The following is a 14,916-nucleotide window of genomic DNA, read 5'->3' on the forward strand; positions in this document are numbered from 1 at the left end:
GAAACACCAGAACTACTGAAGGACAGTGTGGTATAACTGGGAGTTCTAATTGTCACTCTTTGACTGAGTCACCTTTACACAAGGAACTTTTCTATGCGAACCTGGATTAGTTTCCCTACCTACAGTAGGAGAATGTCTTAGTGAATTAAGGGCCCTTGCAACTCTAGCATTCTTTGATCTAAGGCCCATTTCAGGCTTAATGTTCTGTATCCTAAGGACCAATCCTAGTTGTCTGTGTTTTAAGCTGGCTCCTACACACATGTTCTAAAGTCTGTCAGTTCTAACATTGTGTGTTCTGTATTCTAAAGGTCCTTTCCTCTCTAATGATAGTCTATAGACTCAGTCTCTCTTTGCTCTCCAGATCAGTAACGCTGTGCTCACTCTGTTTCTGGAGGCTTCCCATAGTACAGGCCAGGCTTGCTCAACAAATGCCAATGACCTCTAGGAAGTTTGGTCCTCTTTATTTGTTGCTGTCAGCATCAGCACTAACAAGACTTGCTCAGGAAAGAGAGGTGTTTTCCCAGCTTGGAGTCTGCCTTTTTGGATAAGAGATGGACTTGAAAGGGTAGACTGCTCTTAGAATGAAACAGAGCAAAAAAAAAACACAAAAACTGGCTCCTAGTCTCTAAAACTACTTAAATTTGGACTTCACATTGCGGACTACACCTCTCTCTACACCTGCCATGCAATATTATATGATATAATTAGTATTGAAATAGTAGTCTTAGATTGTAACTAGACTTTTAGTTCCTTAAATCAATCAGCTTTTATATTGATTGCCCACAATGAAGCAACTGGTAATAAAAGTACAAAGAATAGAGTATTCCTTACTCAAAAGGACTTTACATACTAAATAATAAAACAAGTGTATGTGTCTATATATATATATATATATATAAATGGATTTAAATGTGCATATTTTTTATATATTATGTGTATTATACTTGCATGTGATATATATATATATATACAGCATAAATATTAAATGAATAAAAATATATGCAAAGTAAAAAATATAAGGAGGCAGCTAAGTGGCTCAGTGGATGGAACACTGGACATGGAGTCAGGAAAACCTGAGTTCAAATTTGGACTTGGACACTTAATAGCTGGGCAAATCATTCTGTTTCCCTTAATACACTGGAAAAGGAAATGGCTAATCATTTCAATATCTTTGCCAAGGATAATAGAGACAATATTGGACCATATTGGCATGCCATGATACACAAGGTCACAGAAATATGACTGAATAACAACAGATATCTATATATAAATATATTTGAGCAGCTAAATAGCTCAGAGGATAGGGCACTAGGCCTAGAGTCAGAAAGACCAGAATTCAAATATGACTTCAGACATTTACTAGCTGTGTGACTCTCAGCAAGTCACTTAACCCTTGCCAGCATAGATAAATAAATGATAAAAAGGAAATGGCAAATTACTCCAGTATCTTTACCTAGAAGACCCCATGGATAGTTGGTTAGTTAGTTTGTGGGGAACAAAGAGAACCGAATGAACAAATTTGGAAGGGATGACTGTAGTAGAGGAAGCGAAGGTTTCAAGCAAAAGGTGCCACCTGAGCTGCATCTAAAAGGAAGATAGAGATTCTATGAAGCAAAGAAAAAAAGGCAAGTGGGGTGGCTAGCAGGGAGATGAGACTTATTTGTGAGGAACAGGGAGAAGGTCATTTTGTTTGGATTAAAAAGGGGGGGGGGAAGGGGGAGTAATAACCAAGAAGAATGGAAAGAAAGGAAGGTTTATGACCAGGTTAAAAACGTTATATTTCATCATTGTAGCTGCTGGAGTGATCAAGTAGGAGAGTTAGATGTCAGATTTGCACTTCAAGAAAATTACTTGGCAGCAATGTGTGGACTAGCCTGGAGTAGGAAAAGAAAACTTTGGGGAGACCAGTTAGTTGCAATAGTCCAGATAAAATGTCATGAGGGTTTGAATTTAGAAGTATCTCAATGAGAGGAAAGGAGAAGTCAGATATTGAAGATAAAAACAGTAAGATTTGAAAAAAAAATTCATAATAGCTAATATTTATATATTGCTTTAAAGTTTTCAAAGCATTTTATATCTTTTATTTCATTTTATCATACCAACCCTGTGAGGTAGGGTTATTACCCATATTTTACAGAAGAGGAAACTGAGGCTGAGAAAGATTAAATGATCTGCTAGAATCACTCTAAATGTGCTTTGGGAAAGATTCAAACTCAGATTTTTCTCACTCGTCCACTATTGCTACTGTATCACCTGGCCTCCCAGATCTAGCCCACTGCCCTGCAACCAGAAGCATTTAAGAAATGTATGTTGAATGAATCTGAGCAAAAATATGCAATTCTAAAATAACCTAATAGTATACTCTAATTAAACTCTGATTTTTATTTGTTTTAGGTCTTCTACAGGGGTCCCAGTGCCCCAGCATTTGTCCCCTTGTGCCATATTATAATGTAGTATAATGAAAAGTCCTAGATTTGGAATCAAAAAAACTCTGGATCAAATTCTCAGTATCAACACTTATTAACTGTGTGACATTGGACATTCTACTTATCTTTTTTGAACTTCAATCTCTTAATCTATAAAATAGGGCTTTTCCATTCAAATCTACTATTTCTTGAAGTAAAGAAATAACTGAGTTCTTGAAGGTTTTGCCAACAGATTTCAAACTTTGGCAAGTCTAACAAAGCTAAAAAGACTTCCAATATGAACCTGCCAATCATTTCTGTGTATGTGTTGGTCTTCACTGTCTATTTGGCCAATAAAAAGGCAGAAAATACACACACAGAAACACAACTGGCCGTTGGGTGATGAATATTTTGTTCCTCAGTTGAAGTTTCTTCTGATTTAAGATCCCATCCTTCCAAATTATTTATTATAGCATCTGCATGCCCAAACAGAGGAAATATCAAAATTGATGAAACTATAAGTTTTTTGAAACTTTGAAGAAAATGAAGGTAGTAATCCCTACACTACTGACTGCATTTTGGTAAGAAAAAAAATTTTTATAAATTTCTGACAAGTGATTTACAAAGTGTTCTAGGTGAATTGTAAGCAGAGCTTTAATGATGGAGTATCCTTCAATGCCTTCAAAAAGATAAGAGAAAGAGAAAAAGTATTCAAAAACAAAAATAATTAGAGCAGCTCTTTTTGTGGTAACAAATATATGGGTGACCATATATTTGGGAATGGCTAAATATATGCTATATAATAAAATATTATGCTAAAAGAAAAATTGGGAAGATTTATATAAACTGATGCAAAGTGAGCAGAACCAGGAAAATTATACAATAATACTATTAAAACAGCTTTGAATCTCTGCAGAATTTTTTTTTCTCAATACAGCCACTATATTTCAGAGGACTGATGCTGAAACATACTGTCTACCTCCTAACAGAGAAGTGATATATTTAGTAGAAAGATTGTGACATATACTTTTTTTAGACATGACCAATGTACAAATTTGTTTTGCTTTTACTATGTGTATTTGTTTTCAAAAGGTTTTTTTTTTCTTCTTCTTACCACATGTGGGGAGAGGAAGGAAACAGAGATTTTTGTTTATTGAAATAAAATAAAAATGTTTTGAAGATGAGTAGGCTTTGAATAAATAGGAAGGAATAGGGCTAATCAGTCAGAGATAACATTATACAAAACAAAGAGAATAAATATGAATTTTGGGGGCCCAATGAATAAATTGCCCTGGCTAGGTAAGTTGCTTATGTTAAAAAAAAAAAAAAAAAAAAAGAAGGGAAAGTGTGCATAGCTAAGGGAATGTGGCCACATCTTAGAAAGTTTTGAATACTTAGTAGAAAATTGAGAGATTGTCAAGTTAAGAGAGGGAAATGATAGGGATGTTAAGACTTGTAATAGCATGCTCTATACACAGGAAAGGAGACACCAAAGGCTATTTATTACAAGACTCCAGGCAAAAGCTAAAAAAGGCCTAGAATAGAATATACATCCAATGTAAGCACCTGCCTGTACCTATCAATACAGATACTCACACCCACAGAAAATATTACCATCAGCCAGATAACTTGCATAAAGAAAAAGATCACAGTAAAGAACAGTATAAACTCAGCCACAGCAGATGAAGGTACAAATGCAGTTTTCTGAGGTCTGCTCCAGGATTCTAAAGGAAATGGAAAAAACAAAAAACAAGACTAACTATAATGACCAAACTTGACCTTGAAAAAAATATAAGAAAATGTATTTTCTCTTCTTTGGAAAGTTGGAAGACTATGGGGAGGGAACATATACTGCCAGCTTCATTTAGTATTTTTTAATTTGTCATTTAGTTTTTTGGGTGGAGCTTTTTTGTGTTATTTTCTTTTGCTGAACTGCTTTATTCTGCTCTCTTTCCTTTTTACACTGTTTCAAGTGATGACTAGGAAAAGCTAAGGAATAGCTTTCTATAACAGTCAGGCTGGTCAATAAGAGCCTGGTCCAAAGAATGTGGACAATATCTTCTGACTGATACCAACCCTCCTAAAGTCATAGTAGTCATGGTCACATTTGGCAAGTAAGGCAGCTGACCACATATCCGTGAACACATGGTGCTTGTATTGCTTCTGCTTCCATCATATTTTACTGATCTCGGGGAGTGAGTATCTGAGATGGAATGAAAAGAACCAGCTAGCTGAATCTGCTAGCACCAGCAGTAATCAAGGAGGAGCCAGCCCTGACAACCAAACTGCATGGCCCAGCCCAGAAGCGCCTTGACTCAGCAGTCATGATTTGATACCTTACATGCAAGACTGTAGCTCACCCAGAAGTAAAATTGGTGGAGACTCTAAGAAGGAAGAAAAGAACTCCAAATACTTCCTCAGAGTAGGGGATGGGCTGTTTCATCAAAACCACTTTCAATTTGAGGATACTCTCCCCAGTGCCTGAGGTATACAAAAGGGAGGGTGGGCTCCCAATCTGGAACATTTCCATCTATTAGTCCTTGTTATACCTTCTCTTTCTAAAAGCTACTTGAAACCAATTTATTACAACTGATAATAGGCAGGTATCGAATTGGTTATTGATATTGTACACAACATACCAGGTGAGAACTCATGAGCTACAAGAATAGAAAACTACCTCAAATCACTTAAGGTTTTAGCCTGAAGGTAAAAGTGACAGCAGCACTCCAAGGTCCAATCTGGTGCTCTGAAGATGGGTTTGGAGACTGAGCCCCAGATGGTCTTCCTGTGCACATTTGGAAAGATTTAAAGAAAAGTTCAGGTGATACAGTGGATATCATGCTACCCTTGGGAGTTCAAATCCAGCTTTGGATACTCACTAGCTAGGTGACTCTGGGCAAGCCACAAAATCTGTTTGCCTCAGTTTCCCGAAATGTAAAATGGAAATTATAACAGTATCTGTCTCCCAGGGTTGGTGTGAGGATCATATGAAATATTTGTAAACTGCCTGGCACATAGCAAACACTATATGTATGTGTATATGTATATATGTGTATGTGTATGCTTTTTCCCCTTCCCTTCCCTTCCTAAGGCCCCCTTTAGATGTAACTTTCTGTGATTTTCAGTGTAAGATTTCTTATCACTTTGTCATTCTAGGTACTTAGAGGCAGTCAGATACTATAGAAGATAGAGCATTTGATTTTATATATATATATATATATATATATATATATACATATATATATATAAATTATAATACATACAAGTTATTTATCATATATATTTCTAAATATTTCTAGATATGCATATATTAAAAAAACCTCAGTCACTATATGGCCCTAGGAAAGTTATTTAATCTATCTCAGCCTCAGGTTCCTCAACGGTAAAATGGAAGATAAAAATAGCCAGCCCCTCCTCCCAGAGTCATTGTAAGGATCAAGAGAAAATAAAGCATATGAAGTACTACATAAACTATTATTGTCACTGTCATGAGGCCCCTCCTTTGCTTCTATAATCAGACACCCTAGGTAACTTAACCAACCTGATATAATTGAAGAGAAGATAACAAAGGCTTCCAAGCTTGGATTTGTGGTATGAAGAGGAGTCTGGTCTCTGGCCACCTGCTGCCTGTCCTCAGTGCCAAGTTCATGCAAATGGAGCAATGACTTTCAAATACCAGAATAGGGCTCTCTCCTGATCCAAAGCCTTGGATAGAAAAAATAGTGTCACTTCTGAGGGATGATGTGGTCTTAAAATATCACCTGCTCCAGACTGGCGCCAGGGCCAACCATTCCAGCACAGGGATTCATTTTGTTAAAAATGCTCTGCTGCTCACAGGTGTCTGGGAGAAATCAGAAGTTGCCACAATGTCAGTAAAAGAACAACAGCTGTTCCTTCTCTCTTTCATGCATATCTCCTGTTTTCCTCATCCACACTACGTCCTGGGAGAACAGATTTAACCAGTAAGGAAAGAAGTAAAACTAGACTTAATTAGGTTTCCTTAACTTCTGCTTCAATGTTCAGGAATAAAGGGCTGCTATTACTACCCAGAGAAATAGGAACTAAGATTAAAGTAAAAGAGTAAACCCATGACCACTCAATTCACAAGTCTTTATTGAGCCCTTGCAATAATCATAACTTGGGTTTTTACAGTGGGTTTATAAGTAAAAGGCTTTCCTTACTACTTTTCCCCTACAGAGAAAACGGTTCAAGTGTTCTTGTTCCCATTTTACAGGTGAAGATAGAGCAACTTCAAAAAAAAGCAAAGCAACTTCAGTCACCAAACTCCTAAGTGTCAGAATAGGGATTTGAATTCAAGATTCCTGATTTTCAATTCAACACTTTCAATCATACCAAAAATTGGGGGAAGACTGAACAAATTGCTGTGTGTCCATTCCTTTTTAGATTTTTGATATCCTTCGTGTAGGCATTCTTTTCACTGCCATTCCTGCCTTCTCATCCTATGAAATTCCAATCTATATGCTTTGGGAACAAAGTTTTGGAGGCTTATTCTCTGGGTCTGTTTCAGATTTTTAAGATACAATAATCAGGTTGTCTATCTGTTATTACTCACTCTAGCTCAGGAGTTGCTAATCTGGGCTTTCCAGACCCCCAAGGTGTTTATAAAGTCAGGGAAACTTCAGGGGGAAAACATGACATCTTTGTTTCTACTAACCCCTAACTGAACTTAAACTACTATTTCCTTCTACTATAAATGAAAGCAAATGAGTATTATTCTGGAAAGGCCTAGGCTTTTCAGACTGCCAAAGAGTTCCATGACATACAAAAAGATGAAGAACCCCATCTTCTTGTTATCTTGATATGTTACTTAGTCCAATCCCACTCATTACACAGATAAGGAACTGAAGCCAAGAAAGTTACCTGTATAAGGTAGTCACACAGTTAAGAAAAATCAAAAGTAGAATTTGAACCAGGTTCTCTGACACCACCCTGAAACCATTCAGGCTTCTTTTGATTGTGTGTCCCACTGCTTCCTCCTTCTATTCAAATCTGTCTAGTTTCTTGCCCATCCACAGATATCCAAGATACATACCCCAAAATACTAACTCAACTACCCAACTGCATATTGTAGTTGGGCTAAAAACATTCTTATGACATTCATTCTTTTTTTGTTGTTTGTATGACTAAGTCAATATCTTTTAAAGGTTGTTGAGCTCACCAAAGAGATAAGGTTTGTTCATTCAAGCTGAGTACCATAAAGAAAATTGGAAAGACATGCCAAATGAGGCAAAGGGAAGAAAACAGAATCAGAACATACGTGTGAGCTATTATATAAAAACAAACCTATGGAGTCCACAATCTTTGAGAGGAGATGAAAAGCAAATTATTCTTATTTTGTTAAATTATGCATTTTAATGTCAATATTTCTGATTATGTTGTTACATTGGAGTTTTCCCCTTTATTATGATGGATTGTTGACTTAGATTCATTGAGATTATTAGGATGATAATAGAGTTTTTTTTGAAAAACCTTCACAGTCATATTCGATACCCAGCACAACCCTGGAAATATAGCAGGACAGGAACTATTTAAAGGATTCTAGGGAAACAGTTTGATACAATAGAAAGAGCATTGGTTCTAGAATCCAGGGACCCAAGCTTAAATCTCAAACCTAATATTTTTTCAATAAGTTAACCTCTCTGGGCCTCAATCTACTCATCTTTAAAATGAGAGGACCAGATTAAATGACTCTGGGGGCCCTTCTACTTCTATATCTGTGATTTTAGAATGTTTTCCTTTCCATATCCATCTCCCCTACAACTACATCCCAGTTTGAAAAAAAAATAAAAAAGAATCTTGATTCAGACAGATTCCTAGACACGGGGGTATTCTGACATGAATACTAGTCCCATTTAGCCAATAAATCATTATGTGACTTTTCCTCAGGTCACTTCTCTTTGGATTGCAGCTTTTTCCTCTTTCAGAAGGGATTAGATTAGATCTTTAATTTTATTGTTATTGTTTCCATCCTCTTTATTGAAGGATACTCTCACACAAAAACTTTGAGCAATTTTGTTGGCCCTAAGAAGTCCCCTCTTCCCTCCCAGGAATGTCCCAACCCCTGGAGTTTGAAGGGCTTCGGCTTTAAGTTTGCCCTACACAGACCTGGACTTCTGTTAAACCTGAGGAGTGAAGGAATGTTCAAGTTCAGGGTCTCTTAGTAAAGAAAGATCACGTGGCTTAGCTTGATTTGGTCAAGCCCAAACATGGCCATTTGCCCTAGTGTTTGCTCTCCCTGGAGCATGTTGTTCTGGCTAGGATGACACATGCAGGTCTGGAGCAAGGAAAATGATTCACCCTTGGCCCTTTTCTTCTCCCATCCACCCCATGATCGAGGAACAGGCCGGGGTCACCTTTATAAAACTCACCCTGAAGTCTGATAAGCAATCACTGTTTGATATTTCAGCTTATCCAGGTTCCTAGGTGACCTTTACTGGGAATTTTGCAGAACCCAGTAATAGGGACCTTATGTACCTGTAAAGAAAGCAGGGAGATGATGTCTTAAGGGTCTGAAGCTTTCCAATATCTCTAACAGAGCCATCACTAGGAGAAGACAAGTGATACTCTTGCCTTTGGAAAGTACATAAAACTGGAGGGGAAGGAAAAATAATTGAAATATGCGTGGACTTTCCCAACTATTCCAGGCCATTAGGATGGTGCAGGGGAAGGGTGAATTGTCATCTCTTTGCCCTTGGCATAAAATTAGTTGGGCAGCTAGATGACACAGTGGATAGAACACTGGGCCCGGAGTCAGGAAGACCTGAATGAGTTCAATTGGGCCTTGGATACTTCCCAGCTGTGTGGCTCTGGGCAAATAACTTAACTTTGCCTCAATTTCCTCATCTGTAACATGAGATGAAGAAGGAAATGGCAAACTGTTCTAGTATCTTTGCCAAGAAAACCCCATATGGGGTTACAATGAGTCAGACATGACTGAAATGACTAACAATAACAGCAAAAAATTAAGTAGCTTGAAGCTACTTATGAAGCTCCTCTGGTCTAACATTTTCTAATTCATTCCAGTAGTTCAGTTCTTTCTTTTTTTTTTTCTTTTTTTTTATAAGTTGCTGTGGTACCGATATGATTCATAAAGAAATGTGTATTTTTAAAAATTAAGTTAAAAAAAAAAAAAACGAAAAAAAACAACAAAACCAAGTTGTCTCACAGGACCAGATGGATTACTTCTGGTAAAGGCAAGATATAGTTCCTGGGACAGCCTGATATCTCAAGGAACCAGTTAATCTCCCCTCCCTTCCCCACAGGCTGGGTTGGTCAGGGAAAGGCAGGGCCAGGGGAAAAGTGAGATCTTGATCAGAACAGTGTTTTATTACCTCCAGTTACTGCTTTCCACTGAGAACCTTGCATAACAAACATGAGTCTCTACCCAAGGACAAAGATAAAGGAGAGAGCAAGTGCTCTGGGTTTCTCAGCCAGTCAAAGAAGGTCCTTTGCAAACCTGAGGAGTAAACCAACTTTATTTCTGATAGATTAATCCTCTTTCTGTATCCTATGATATGTTCTTGAAATACCACCTTGTAATGTTTGTGGCAGCCCTCTTTGTAGTGTCCAGAAACTGGAAACAGTGGCTGCCCATCAATTGGAGAATGGCTGAATAAATTGTGGTATATGAATATTATGGAATATTATTGACCAACAGGATGATTTCAGAAAGGCCTGGAGAGACTTACACGAACTGATGCTGAGTGAAATGAGCAGGGCCAGGAGATCATTATATACTTCAACAACAATACTGTATGATGATCAGTTCTGATGGGTGTGGTCCTCTTCAGCAATGAGATGAACTAAATCAGTTCCTAGGAAGGGGTGGGGGTAAGGAGAGGAAAAGTTTGAACAAAAGGTTTTGCAATTGTCAATACTGAAAAATTACCCATGCATATATCTTGTAAATAAAAAGCTATAATAAAAAAGAAAAAAAAGAAATAGCATCTTGTGCCTCCTCTACCATCAAAATCAGTGACCTGTATAAGGGCCTGATAAACTCATTCACACGAAACTCTTTGATTGATACGATTTTCTTTTTAAATAAAGACTTGAACTAAAGGCCTCAACTTGTAAACTGGGATAGAGTGTTTTTTTGGTTACAGGGCAATATTTTCAGAGGAATTTCATTTGAATATGCCTCTGAGAAGTATACATTATTCTATCAAGAGACGGATACCTGTAAAAAGAATGCCCTTTCTCTCTCATCAAGGTCTTCGTCTCCATCCACTGCCAGCTTTCTGGAAGAGAATTGGAAGAACTTCTCCATTCTTAGCTGTAATAAAACTTGATAAGTTAAAGCTGCCTAGGAACAGGGGAGGAAAAGTAAGACATGAGTTGTGCTATAGCTGTTAGATAAGTTGCTCTTAGGTAAATGTTCTACCCAGGGATAGTGTCAAAGCACTGGGCAGATATGTGATAGGTTATTAGAATAGAGGTTAGCAGATTGGACTCTATTATCTCTAAGGTCCATTCTTCTGACATGCTGTGTTCTATTACTTATAGTACTTATGACTTATATGATCTTGAGTGAGTCATAATCTCTCTGGGACTTAGTTTCCTCATTTGCAAAATGAGAAGGTTGTTCTTTCCAATTCTAAATCTATGAAGGATAAATAGATCTAAATCTATTATCCTCTTCTGTAAAGTGGGTAGATCAGATTAGTACTCTAAAGCTCCTTACAGAGAATAATCCTTTCACCTAAAGGTCCCTTCTACTTCTGACCTACTATATTCTATATTCTAAGGCTCTGTCTAGCCCTAATGTTCTATAATCTATGATTAGTTGATTAAAAATAGAGATAGTGTCTTCATGTCTTTGTGTGTTACTTCAGCCTAGGACAATGCTCTGCCCATTTCAGTACCTGAAAATACATTTGCTAAATTTGTACTAAGACAAAAGATTCTAAGAGTCCAATGAATCTTTGAGCTCATCAATATGATTTTTCCCTACTATGATACATGAACAAGATGAGGTGAGATCTCTCAAGTCAGTTGTGAAAATCACGTAAAGCTTCATCTACTTCAGAATTGGAGTAGGCCAGAAGGTCCTTGAGCACTGGCTCAAGGGCATACCTAAGTCCCCTTCCTGCTATCCTCCAATGACATCATTTTCTCCTTACTTCAATCAAATATGGGCAACTATGTACTTATTGGCCAAGTTCAATTTCTTGGGTAGTTCCCCTGTTTATAATGTAAAACCCTCAGCCAATGAGGATGATGGTCAGTGGTGGGAGGGGTGTTTTCCTTAGGGACTATTTAAAGTGTCAAACCTGTCCCAAAAGGTGCCTCCTCTTTTCGATTACTTGCTTGAGAGGAGGGACTACCGCTTCTGGTGATAACTTATTTACCTTTTGCTTTACTCCTAGAGATCTCTCCAGCTTTTTATTAAATGGTGACCACTCACCATTCTGAGCTACACATACACATAACACCCCATCTAGACCTTTTAATCTAGTGCTATTCTTATCTCTGTCCTTCTCAAAATCCAACCCAAAGAATCCAGCTAAAGGTTTGGGATGGTCTTCCTAATAATATTTTCTTTCCTTCCTTCCCTCCTTCCTTTGTTCATTCATTTCTTCCTTTCTTCCTTTTTGTTTTTTCCTCTCTCTCTCCCTCCCTCCCTTTCTTTTTTCCTTCCTTCCTTTCTTTGTCTCTGTGTCACCCTTCCTTCTTCCCTAAAAGGGAGAACACTTTCTTTCCTTCTCTTCTTTCCTTCCTTCCTTCTTACCCCTCTCCCTCCTTCCCTTCCTCCTTCAGTCCTTCTCTTCTTCCTTCCTTCTTTGGAATCAGTTGGAGTTAAGTACCTTGCCCAAGGTCACACAACTAATAAAACTCTAAGGTCCTTTTAAAACCCAAGTTCTCCTGACTCCATTGTGTTCTATCCACAATGCTACTTAGTTGCTGCTCCTCCAATCATCTCTTAACATTCAAAGAATACCAGTGGCTTGGGAGATTCTTCTATAGGTGACTATCCCTTTCTATTTCTGCATGGCTGAAATCCTTCATCTTTCCTCCAGCTCACACATCTTTGATAAATTCCTTTTTTCCTCTCCTTTTTCCTTTGCCCTTCTTTATTTGTGATACCTTAGCCTGCTCATCATGCTAGCCAGGTATACTTAAATGCAAAGAAGGACTGCATATGAGTGTCCACTGTTGTTGCTAAGTTCTTCAAAAAACAAACAAACAAAAAACAACTAACCTCTTCATGCCCAATGCACAAGATAGATATCTTTCTCCAGAAAACAACATAATCACTTGCTGTCTCTCAGGATGGAGAAACTTGAGTTTAGAGTAGGCAAATTATAAGTGACTTTTATATAGCATTTTTAAGTTTATGAAGCACTTTACTTGTGGAATATCATTTGATCCTTGTAAGGTAGCTACTATAGGCATTATTATTTATATTTTACAGATAGGGACAAATTGAGTTTCAAAGAAACTAAGTGACCACCAAAGATCATGGCCACAAAAGAGTAATATGCCTCTATATTAGTGTATTAAAAATAGTTCTCCCCTTTCTTGACTGGAAGCTACTCAATCATAGAATATCAGGGCTAGAAGATACCTTTTGTTGAGGTTGGGAAGGGGACCCCAAATATTTCAGGTCACAGACTGGTATCACAAGGTGTCTCAAAAGAATTTGCAGGCTTAAACCCATTTCTGAGTCAAGGGGCAAAGTTTAATTGTAATTGTAATGCCATTACAAGCAGGCTAAATGCCAAAAGAAATTGGCAAAGTCCTAAGAAAGAGGAGAGCCTTCTATCCAGCTTTTTATCATTTACATGCTATTCTATGGCCCAGAGAAGTAGTCTCTGGAATTTGGTTATCATTGACCAGATCATCAGTCAGCAATGAATTGAAGAGTGGTCTATTCAGAATCAGACAGATTGTTGTTCTTAGACTGGGAATGTGGGAAGTCTCTGAAGGAGACTCCAAAACCAGAAGATTTAGGATTTACTGACTTATTGTTAGAACAAAAGCTGCCTATGATCAGGGAACCTCAAAATCATATTACATCATTTTTCCATCTCAAGTAATCATCTCCCAATTTCATTTGGGACAAAGGGACAAAGGTCTCATCTTCTGGAGTGGCTTCATGCTGATAAGGAGTGTACACCTGTCCCTTTGCCTAGTGGGGTCCAGATGGGGAGGGGAGGCAAGATGGTGGCAGCAACATTCAGAGCTGGGTGTCAGAATCAGTTAGCCAGTGGTATTCAGGGTAAACAAATAGTTCGAAGTTCCTAGGTTGGAGGCTGGAGAAAACAAATCTCATAAGTAGATTTAAAATGCAGGGGCCAAATATGAGCAAAAATAATTAAAAGTGGACTTAGTAATGGGGTTAGTAAAGACAATAGCCAGGAACCCCACCCAGAGGAAGGCTGGGGTGGGGAGTGTGAGATGAGACTATCTTAAACACCTCTCATCCAAACAGCTTTTCCTAGGATAAATACCAAAGAATGTTTTTTCCCAAAATCCCCACTTTGGTCTCCTTGAAGGGATGGGGGCAGTGTCTAAAGCAGGGCTATTATAGACAGTGAAAGGAGTGCTCAGATGACCTGGGGTACAAGCACCATAATATTTAAAAGGTGTTAAAGAGAATTATAGCTTAAGGAGGGTTCCAGAAAGAGGCATTCCTTTTAATTGGTCCCTCAGAAACATCGAAGTAGAAAGGAAAACCCATTTTTACAAAGAAAAGCATATTCCTTAAGAGCACAGATGGTACCTAAGGTCAAGTAGTACCTCATGGTAGCTTCCTAGTTAGTTGTCCCCAAGGATGATTATACTTTATATAACATTATATCAGTTGGAATATTAGTTCTCAGGAGGTTAAAGAGGCTTCAAGGAAGGGGGTATAGAAGTACTATGAGTGAGTTTGACAATAATTTGAATGGATTTCCTACAATTATTATGTGAGTAAGAGATCCTTTCTGGCAAGAAAACAGGGGGTAGTGAGGTTAAAATTATTCCCCTGGGGGCGAGAGTAGCTAGTACAAATAGGGTGGCATCCAGGGTGAGCATGGTAATATTTGGGGAAAGGACTTTTGCAAACAATGTATCAGGTCTCCTATGTGGGCTGCCTTGAGGATGCTGAGGGCACACCCAACAGTGCCTCCACTGCCCACGGAGCTCCCTAGCCTGACTAAAGACTAAGGAATTATCTCCCCACTTGTGGGGACCCACAGAGTGACACCGGAAGAGCTGAAGAGAAAATACTAAGAGCAAAGCTCTCATTCTTGGAAGCTATTAAAGGTACACCTGGAAAAGGTGAAAAATAACAAGAAAGAAAGAGAGAGAGGAGGAGAAAGAAGGAAGGAAGGAAGGAAGGAAGAAAAAGAAAGAAAGAAAGAGAGAGAGAGAGAGAGAGAGAGAGGGAGGAAGGAAGGAAGGAAGGAAGGAAGGAAGGAAGGAAGGAAGGAAGGAAGGAAGGAAGGAAGGAAGGAAGGAAGGAAGAAAAAGAAAGAAAGAAAGAAAGAAAGGGAGGGAGGGA

This window comes from Sarcophilus harrisii, chromosome 2 (genome assembly GCF_902635505.1).
Source record: "Sarcophilus harrisii chromosome 2, mSarHar1.11, whole genome shotgun sequence".
NCBI classification, from domain to species: Eukaryota; Metazoa; Chordata; class Mammalia; order Dasyuromorphia; family Dasyuridae; genus Sarcophilus; species Sarcophilus harrisii.